This window comes from Ornithorhynchus anatinus, chromosome 1, assembly GCF_004115215.2.
Source record: "Ornithorhynchus anatinus isolate Pmale09 chromosome 1, mOrnAna1.pri.v4, whole genome shotgun sequence".
In the NCBI taxonomy this organism is placed as follows: Eukaryota; Metazoa; Chordata; class Mammalia; order Monotremata; family Ornithorhynchidae; genus Ornithorhynchus; species Ornithorhynchus anatinus.
Genome location: NC_041728.1, coordinates 110,006,708 through 110,015,585, shown reverse-complemented (window position 1 = coordinate 110,015,585; position 8,878 = coordinate 110,006,708). Strand labels below are relative to the sequence as shown.

General features: G+C 43.7%; 1 non-coding gene across 1 annotated transcript; it reads right to left on the bottom strand.

Moving 5' to 3' along the window:
- Positions 1-593: 593 nt before the first annotated feature.
- Positions 594-731, bottom strand: LOC114816262. The gene has a single exon (XR_003764026.1). It is a non-coding gene; the product is annotated as a small nucleolar RNA SNORA7 (small nucleolar RNA).
- Positions 732-8,878: the final 8,147 nt, after the last annotated feature.

Here is an 8,878-nt window from a genome sequence, read left to right as displayed (position 1 = left end):
TGGTTTTAGACATTGTACTTTTTGAGTGTTTCTTATATGGCAAGCAATGTACACAATGTTAGTGTGAACCGAGGAGTCTCAAAAATCAGGCAAGGTACCAGTAACAGAGTCCCTGAATTTGTAGTCTAAAAGGGAAGGAGAACAAGTATTTTATCCCCATTTTACAGATGAGAAAACTGAGGCAGAGAGATGTTAACGAGCTTATTCAAGATCACAAAACATGCAAGTGGTGGAACTAAGACTAGAACATAGGTCTTCTGACTACCAGTCCTGTGCTCTTTCAATAATAGGGCATGCTGCCTAATAGAAGAGAAAGAAGAGAATGAGAAGCTGGATATGGGGATAATTAAGTACTGAAATAATCCTGTCTTGTCTTATGCTGTTGAGTTGTCTCTGACAGCATAGTGACTCCATGGAAACATCTCTCCCAGAACACCCCACCTGTATCTGCAATCGTTCTGGTAGTGTATCCATAGAGTTTTCTTGATAGAAGTATGGAAGACATTTATCAGTGCCTTCTTCTGTGCAGTAAACTCAAGTCTCCACCCCTGACTCTCTCCCTTGCCACTGCTGCCCAGCATGGGTGAGTTTTGACTGGTAGCAGATTGTCTTCCACTTGCTAGCCACTGCCCAAGCTAGGAATGGAATGGGTAGGCCTCTGCTTGACTCTCCTTCCCATAGCTGAGATTCATAGAGTACTGGAAACTCTCCAGGTGCCATCCTGAGAAGGGAACTGAAATAGTAGGGAATGCAAATTGATGTATACAGAAAGTGCAGTGAGTGATCATGAGTGTCTAAATGCTGTAGTGGTCCAAAATGGCTCAGGTGTTGCTGAGAAGATATGTTTGGAGAGAAGAAAAATCAAGTGCTTGCTCTGCACATAGTAAGCGATCAATAAATATGACTGAATGAACTGGGGAAAGTCTGCTGGAGAAGGTGGGATTTCAAGGGGTGTTTGGAAGCTGGAGAGAGATGTGGTCTAATTGATTCGAAGGAGTAGGAGATGCTAGGGTGGAAGAAAGGCGTGAGCCAGGGAGTAGAGAATAAGGAACAATGAAAAGGTTAGCTTGAAATGAATGAAGAGTGAGAGCTGGAGAATCAGTGTTGCCTAATGGAAAGAGCACAGACCTGGGAGTCAGAGCACTCGGGTTCTAATCTCATCTCCATCACTTGTCTGCTGTGTGTCCTTGGGCAGGTCACTTAACTTCTTTGTGCCCCAGTTCCCTCATCTGCAAAAGGAGGATTCAATATCTGTTCTCCCTCCTACTTAAACTACGAACTCCATAAGGAACCTGATTATCTTGTTTCTATCCCAGAGCATAGTACAGTGCTTGGGATATGGTAAGTGCTTAAAAAATACAATTATGATCATCATAATTCTTACTATTATTATTATTACCTGGATTGTAGTTGGAGAGGAGCATGTAAAGGTAAGAGGGCAATGCCCATGAAGTGCCTTAAATTGAATTGTCAGAAAGGAATGCAGAAGGAATAAATAACTGTTAAAACTTAACTTCTCGGTGCCTCAGTTACCTCATCTGTAAAATGGGGATTAAGACTGTGAGCCCCACGTGGGACATCCTGATTCCCCTGTGTCTACCCCAGCGCTTAGAACAGTGCTCGGCACATAGTAAGTGCTTAACAAATACCAACATTAGGTTTGTGAATCATTGGTATTCAAACTGTGTCTGCTGCCTCTCCCACTGGATTGTAGACTGCTTGAGGGCAGCAAAAGTGTCATTAACACTTATTGTACTCTACTTTCAGACACACAGTAGACATACAATTAAATACTGATGAATAGTCAATGAATAAATAAATGAATAAATTCATTAATCATGCAGAAGGCTAAAAAAAGTCCCTCTGAATTCCCTGGAAAGTCTGATAGACTTCCCTCCAACCAGTACCATTTAAGAACATATCTTTCTAGTCTATTCATTTCTCCTACCTGCAGTTGATTTTAGTATCTGTCTCCCCTACTTTATTGGGAGCTCATTAAGGGGAGGGATCTTGCCCATTGTACTCTACCAAGCGGTGAGTAAAATACTCTGCTCAGAGCTGATGCTAAATAAATAGCATGGCCTAGTGGATAGAGCAGAGATCTTGGAGTGAGAAAGACCTCAGTTCTAATCCCAACTCCACCACTTGTCTTCTGTGTGACTTTAGACAAGTCACTTCACTTCCCTTGTGCCTCAGTTACTTCATCTGTAAAATGGGGATTAAAACTGTGAGTCCCATGTGGGACATGGACTGTGTCTACCTGCTTAACCTGTATCTATCCCAAAGGTTAGAACAATACCTGATATAAAGTAAGTGCTTAATAGATAGAAAAAAAATCTATTGATTGAGCTGAGTTTTCAAGACACTGAGGAGCTTAATAACAAAATTTTCAAGAGAGATCATTGGGTTTTCTGAGGTATGGATGGAACAAACATTTGGATCCAAATCTCTACTATTAATTTTTCTTCTTCCTATGTCCTGCCAACTACAACCTCAGCACTCCAGTTCCAATTACACATGCAGCACTTCTGTTCATATCCTCTTACAGGGAAACATCAGAGCCTTCCTCCTGAGGCTATTCATGAACATGCCTGCCCAACTCCGGGACTGAAGTTGGACAAACAGAAGCTGACCTGCTGGAGCTTCCGGGTGATGGCCCCCAGTGCCGAGGGCCAGGAGCCGCAGGACCGGTTCACGTGAGCCAGGTCTTAACTGGTGATTCGGTGCAGTGGGGAAAGAGTCCGCTCCTCCGTCCATACTAGGGAATCCTGTGAATGCCATGTTAGACCCCCTGCTGTTTTCTACAGAAAAAAATTCAAGTCAGTCAGCCAATCAGTTAATCATAAGAATAATAATGATGATGGTATTTGTTAAGTGCTTACTATTTGCCAAGCATTCATTCAATTGTATTTATTGAGAGCTTACTCTGAGCACAGCACTGTATTAAGTGTTGGGGGAGATACAAGATAATCAGGTTGTCCAACGTGGGGCGCACAGTCTTAATCCCCATTTTACAGAAAAGGTAACTGAGGCACAGAGAAGTTAAATGATGTGCCCAAAGTCACATAGCTGACAAATGACATCCAGGATTAGAACCTCTATCTCCCAAGTCCGCTCTCTTTCCAATGAGCAACACTGCTCCTCTACTGAGTACTTAATGTGTGCAGAGTACTCTACTAAGTGCTTGGGAGAATACAATAAAACAATACAAGGGACACATTCCCTGCCCACAACAAGCTTACTGTCTAGAGGGGGAAACAGGCATTAATATAGGTAAATAAAATTGCAGATATTAACCTAAGTAATGAGGGGCTGTCAAGGGGGATGATCAGGGCAATACAGAAGGGAGTAGGAGAGGAGGGCTTAGTCAGGAAAGGCCTCTTGGAGGAGATGTGCCTTCAATAAGCCTTTGCAGGTAGGGAGAGTAGTTGTCTAACAGGTATCAAGTGGGAGGGCGTCCCAAGCCCGAGGCAGAAGATTGGGCGAAAGCTTGGCAGCGAGACAGAGGAGAATGAGGTACAGTGAGAAGGTTGGCATTAGAAGAGCCAAGTGTGTGGTCCGGATTGTAGTAGAAGACTAGTGAGATGTGGTAGGAGGAGGGAAGGTGATTGATTGCTTTAAAGAATCCAATTGTGTTGAAGGTATGTCATAGCAATGTGCTCTGTGACCAATTCCTCAGCCACTGGTCCGGGTGGCAACATCCAAAACTCCTCAGAAAGAGCTGATCCTGCATCTCCTGGGTAATAATAATAATAATAATGTTGGTATTTGTTAAGCGCTTACTACGTGCAGAGCACTGTTCTAAGTGCTAGGGTAGATACAGGGTAATCAGGTTGCCCCTCGTGAGGCTCACAGTCTTAATCCCCATTTTAGAGATGAGGTAACTGAGTCACAGAGAAGTTAAGTGACTTGCCCACAGTCACACAGCTGACAAGTGGCAGAGCCAGGATTCAAACCCATGACCTCTGACTCCCAAGCCTGGGCTCTTTCCACTGAGCCACGCTGCTTCTCTGTAAGGGTGAGGGAGAGGCACAGGCCTTATAGAGCCACATCTGCCCTCAGGGTGGTCTCTAGTGACAGCCTGCTGGGGCTGGGACTCTACAGATCTGAGACCCCCATGACCCCAGGCCCAGTCAGGAGAGGGAGAAAGAACACAGATGAAAGTGAATCAATGCAGCGGCTCTCACACAGCCTGACACCCAAGCCTCTCCATGCACTCTCTCTGTTCTCCCACAGTTTGGCCCCTACCCCACCCTGATCATTCATTCATTCATTTAGTCAGTTAGTTGTATTAATTGAGCACTTACTATTTGCAGAGCATTGTACGAAGTGATCATTCCCTGACCACAGTGAGCTCCCAGGGTAGAGAGGGAGACCTACACCAATCTAAATAAATAAATTACAGATATGTACATGAGTGCTGTGGGGCCAGGACCAGGGGATGAATAAAGTGAGCAAGTCATTATGACACAGACAGCACGAGACTCCCTGGGGTCTGGGCCCAGGCACAATAGTATTAATAATAATAATAATTATGGTATTTGTTAAGCATACAAATGCGCCAAGCACTCATCGAAGTGCTGAAGTTGATATAAAGTTATCAGGTGAGACACAGTCCCTGTTCAACAGGGGCTCACAGTCTTAATCCCTATTTTACAGACCAAGTAATTGAGGTTCAGAGAAGTTAAATGACTTGCCCAAGATTACACTGTAGATAAATCAGAGATCCAGAATTAGAACCCAGGTCCTTCTTAATCCCAGGTCCGTGCTCTAAAATTAGGCAATTCTTTTTCTCACTTACTCCTTTTTTTATCTATACTTATATATCTGTCTCCCCTACTAGAAAACTTCTTGAGGGCGGGGAACTCTAAAGACCCAAGTGCTTATTGCAGTCCTCCACATATAGAACATGATCCAAGATGTTATTAATTGATTAATGCAACAGACCTAACATTAGACACAAAATGATTCATCCCAGTGCCTGGAATTTGGAGAGGAATGATAGGAGAAAGATGGGCTGATAACTGGAGGGAGTCATGGGGTCAAGGGAGGGTTGTTTGAGAAGCACCCTGGTTTAGTGGACAGAGCACAGGCCTGGGAGTCAGAAGGGTCTGGATTCTAATTCCAGTTCCGCCTCAAGTCTGCCTTGTGACCTTGGGCAAGTCACTTAACTTCTTTGTGCCTCATTTACCTCATCTGTAAATTGGAGATAAGAATGTGAGCCCTTTATGGGACAGGGACAGTGTCTAACCTGATTAACTTGTATCTACCTCTTAGAACAGTACTTGGCACATAGTAAGTGCTTAACAAGTACCATGATTATTATTATTATTATTTGGGACATGGGCTAAGTAACCATGTTTGAAAACAGTGGGGAAGAAGCTAATGGAAACTGGAGAGTTGAAAATGATGGTCAAGGAGGAAAAAAGGGAGGGGGGCAAGTATTTCAAAAAGGCATAAAGGGATTTAGTGAGCTCCACCCAGGAGGCATAAAGATAGAGTCACACCTCCCCATCTCCTGCACTGTCTGTATTGAAAATGGGGTCACAAGCCCTTGGGATATTTGGATTCTGAAGTACTGCATGTGTGAGATGGAGACACAAAGGACACAATGCACACAGTGCCAATAAACAAGACTTTGACTTTATATTACTTCTGCTCCAGGGATGCGAGAGGGATCTGTTAGGATAATTGGAGTCAAACCATACAGGTATAGTTAGGAGAATAGTTCATAAAGAGATAGGTATAAAGGAGGAATAATACCATAGCAGTTTCATTCTGGCATGAAAGAGCCCCGGGTTCTCAAATGGACCTCCCGCTCTCACACTGCTTGGGGTTGCCTGGCGTCAGCTACAGCATTGCTGGACCCAAAGCTGAGGCTCAACTCCTTTGATCTTCCTGAGGTAATAATAATAATAATAATGTTGGTATTTGTTAAGCACTTACTATGTGCAGAGGACTGTTCTAAGCGCTGGGGTAGATACAGGGTAATCAGGTTGTCCCACGTGAGGCTCACAGTTAATCTCCATTTTACATATGAGATAACTGAGGCCCAGAGAAGTTAAATGACTTGCCCATAGTCACACAGATGAAAAGTGGCAGGGCTGGGATTCAAACCCATGACCGCTGACTCCCAAGTCCGGGCTCTTTCCACTGAGCCATGCTGCTTCTCAGTCTTATATACCATTCAGCTGCCAACTGTACATATGCAGCTGGGTCTCCGAGGCTTTTCAGCCTGTTACCTTCCTGCGCATCTTATCAATGGAAAAACATTTCTTCCTGTCCTGAGTCCAGTCAACTAACTGTCTGTAGGACTGCTCAGTGCCTTTGTGTCAGACCACAAATCAAAGTGTTAGGTAAACTGTGTGTTGGGCACCCAGAATGTATGATCAGCACTCAGGCATAATACCCCACATTCCTCAGGTTAACAATTTATTTTCCTCCTTGAGTACAATGTTCTTGCATGTACACTGTCCACTGTGCACGCTTAGCATGTGCAGGCATGTTACAAACACTGGGTATGATGAGTCAAATGAGCCCCTCAACCAATCAACCCATGATATTTAATGACCACTTACTGCATACAGAACATTGTACTTAGTGGTTGGGAGAGGACAAGACAATAGAGCTGGGAGACAGAGTCCCTGCCCTCAAGGAGTTTACAATCTAGATGGGGAGCCAGACATTAAAATTCATTCAATAGTATTTCATTCATTCAGTAGTATTTATTAAGCGCTTACTATGTGCAGAGCACTATGCTAAGTGCTTGGAACGTACAAATCGGTAACAGAACAGATAGAGACAGTCCCTGCCCTTCGATGGGTTTACAGTCAGAGACAGTCCCTGCCCTTTGATGGGTTTACAGTCTAATCGGGGGAGACAGACAGACAGACAAGAACAATAGCAATAAATAAATTACAGATAGGGGAAATGGGAGAGTATAAAGATATGTACCTATATTCTGAGGGGCTGCAGAGATGATGCAGGAAGGAGGATGAATATGGGAAATGAGGGCTTAATCAGGGAAGGTGTCTTGGAGGAAATGTGTGATTTTAGGAGACCCTTGAAGTGGGGAGAGTGGTGGTCTGTCAGATATGAAAGTGAAGGGAGTTCCAGTCCAGAGGGAAGACATGGGCAAGGGGATAGCAGCGGAGTAGATAAGATTGAGATACCCATGATTATGTAGGCATTACAAGAGTGAAATATGTGGGGTGGGTTGTAGTAGATCATCTGACTGAGTGCCTTAAAGTCAATGGTAAGGAGTTTCTGTTTGATGAGATTTTTGAAGAGCGGGGAGATATGAACTGAACATTTTGTTTTTTTGAAAAATGATCAGGGCAGATTATGATGACAGATTGAATATGTGGGTTGAATGAAAGAGATGAGTCGAGGATAATTCCAAGGTTATGGACTTGTGAAATTGGGAGGATAAAAATTGTCATCTTTGCCACTGTACATGTGTGATTGCTATGTGAAGAGCACAGGTCATTCATTCATTCAATCGTATATATAAAGCACTTACTATGTGCTGAGCACTGTACTAAGTGTTTGGAATGCACAATTTGGCAACAGACAGATACAATTCCAGCCCAACAACAGGCTCACAGTCTAAACAGGGGAGACAGACAACAAAACAAAACAAAACAAAACAAGTAGTCTGGCATCAGTGTCATCAAGATAAATAGAATCATAGATACATACACATCATTAACAAAATAGAGTAATAAATAAATTATAAAAATATGCACAAGTGCTGTGGGGAGGGGAAGGGGTAAGAGCAGAGGGAGAGAGAAGGAAGAATGGGGAGGGCAGGAGGAGCAGAGGGAAAGGGAGGGCTCAGTCTGGGAAGGCCTCCTAGAGGAGTAGAGCTTTCAGTAGGATTTTGAAGAGGGGAAGAAAGTTAGTTTGGCAGATGTGAGGAGGGAGGGCATTCCAGGTCAGTGGTAGGACGTAGGCCAGGAGTCGACAGAGGGGGGACAGGTGCAAATGAGGGACCGTGAGGAGATTAGTGGTAGAGGAGCGGAGTGTATGGGGCGTGCTGTAGAAAGAGAGAAGGGAGGTGAGGTAGGAGGGGGCAAGGTGATGGAGAGCTTTGAAGCCAAGAATGAGGAGTGAGTGAGGTCTGCAACTTCCAAGTGGTCAAGCCTCACATATCCTGAAGGGATGCCCAGTTAATTATCAGTTGGTGCCAGAAATCTGTTTCAGTATTGTCTTGGACATTCTCCACTCTTTACAAACAAACCTATCATTATCTTGGGAAGTTGCCTATCCTTGCCATGGGGACAGCCCCCCAAAGGTCACATCTCAACATTAACCATGACCTTCCCCACCCCCTGACCCAGGTTGGAGGAGGGACCAAGGATCAGGAGGAAAGTTTGCTCTAGGAGAGGGATATGTCCTTTCTGGGCAGTGTAGGTGAATCCAAACATTCTCCATTGCTGAACCTGGCCTCAAATTACATTTGCCCATAAAAACAGATGATTTCCATAAAGCCACGGAATGTCCTTGACTTTAAATGAGTAAACGAAGAACATTTGAGACCAAGCATTTTAAAATGAGTAAAATCACAATCTATTTCCTACAAGTCATTTTGGAATAAAGTGGTGTAATGGAAGACAAATAATTCTACTTGGAGCATGTCTTCTTCTCTGGGGTTCTTAAAAAGGTCGAATTTTCCTGAATAAGCACCTCAAATAACAACTTGATATCAGAATATACTGTCTTATTCAAGTCTCTTTGCCCTAATGACCTGGCCACATACATTATTAACAAAATTGAAACCATCAGGCAAGATCTTCCTAAAATCCTCTCTGCTCCTCTCTAATCTCTCCCTCCTCCTGCATCTCTTTCAATTCCCAATATACACAGTAGTACCCTA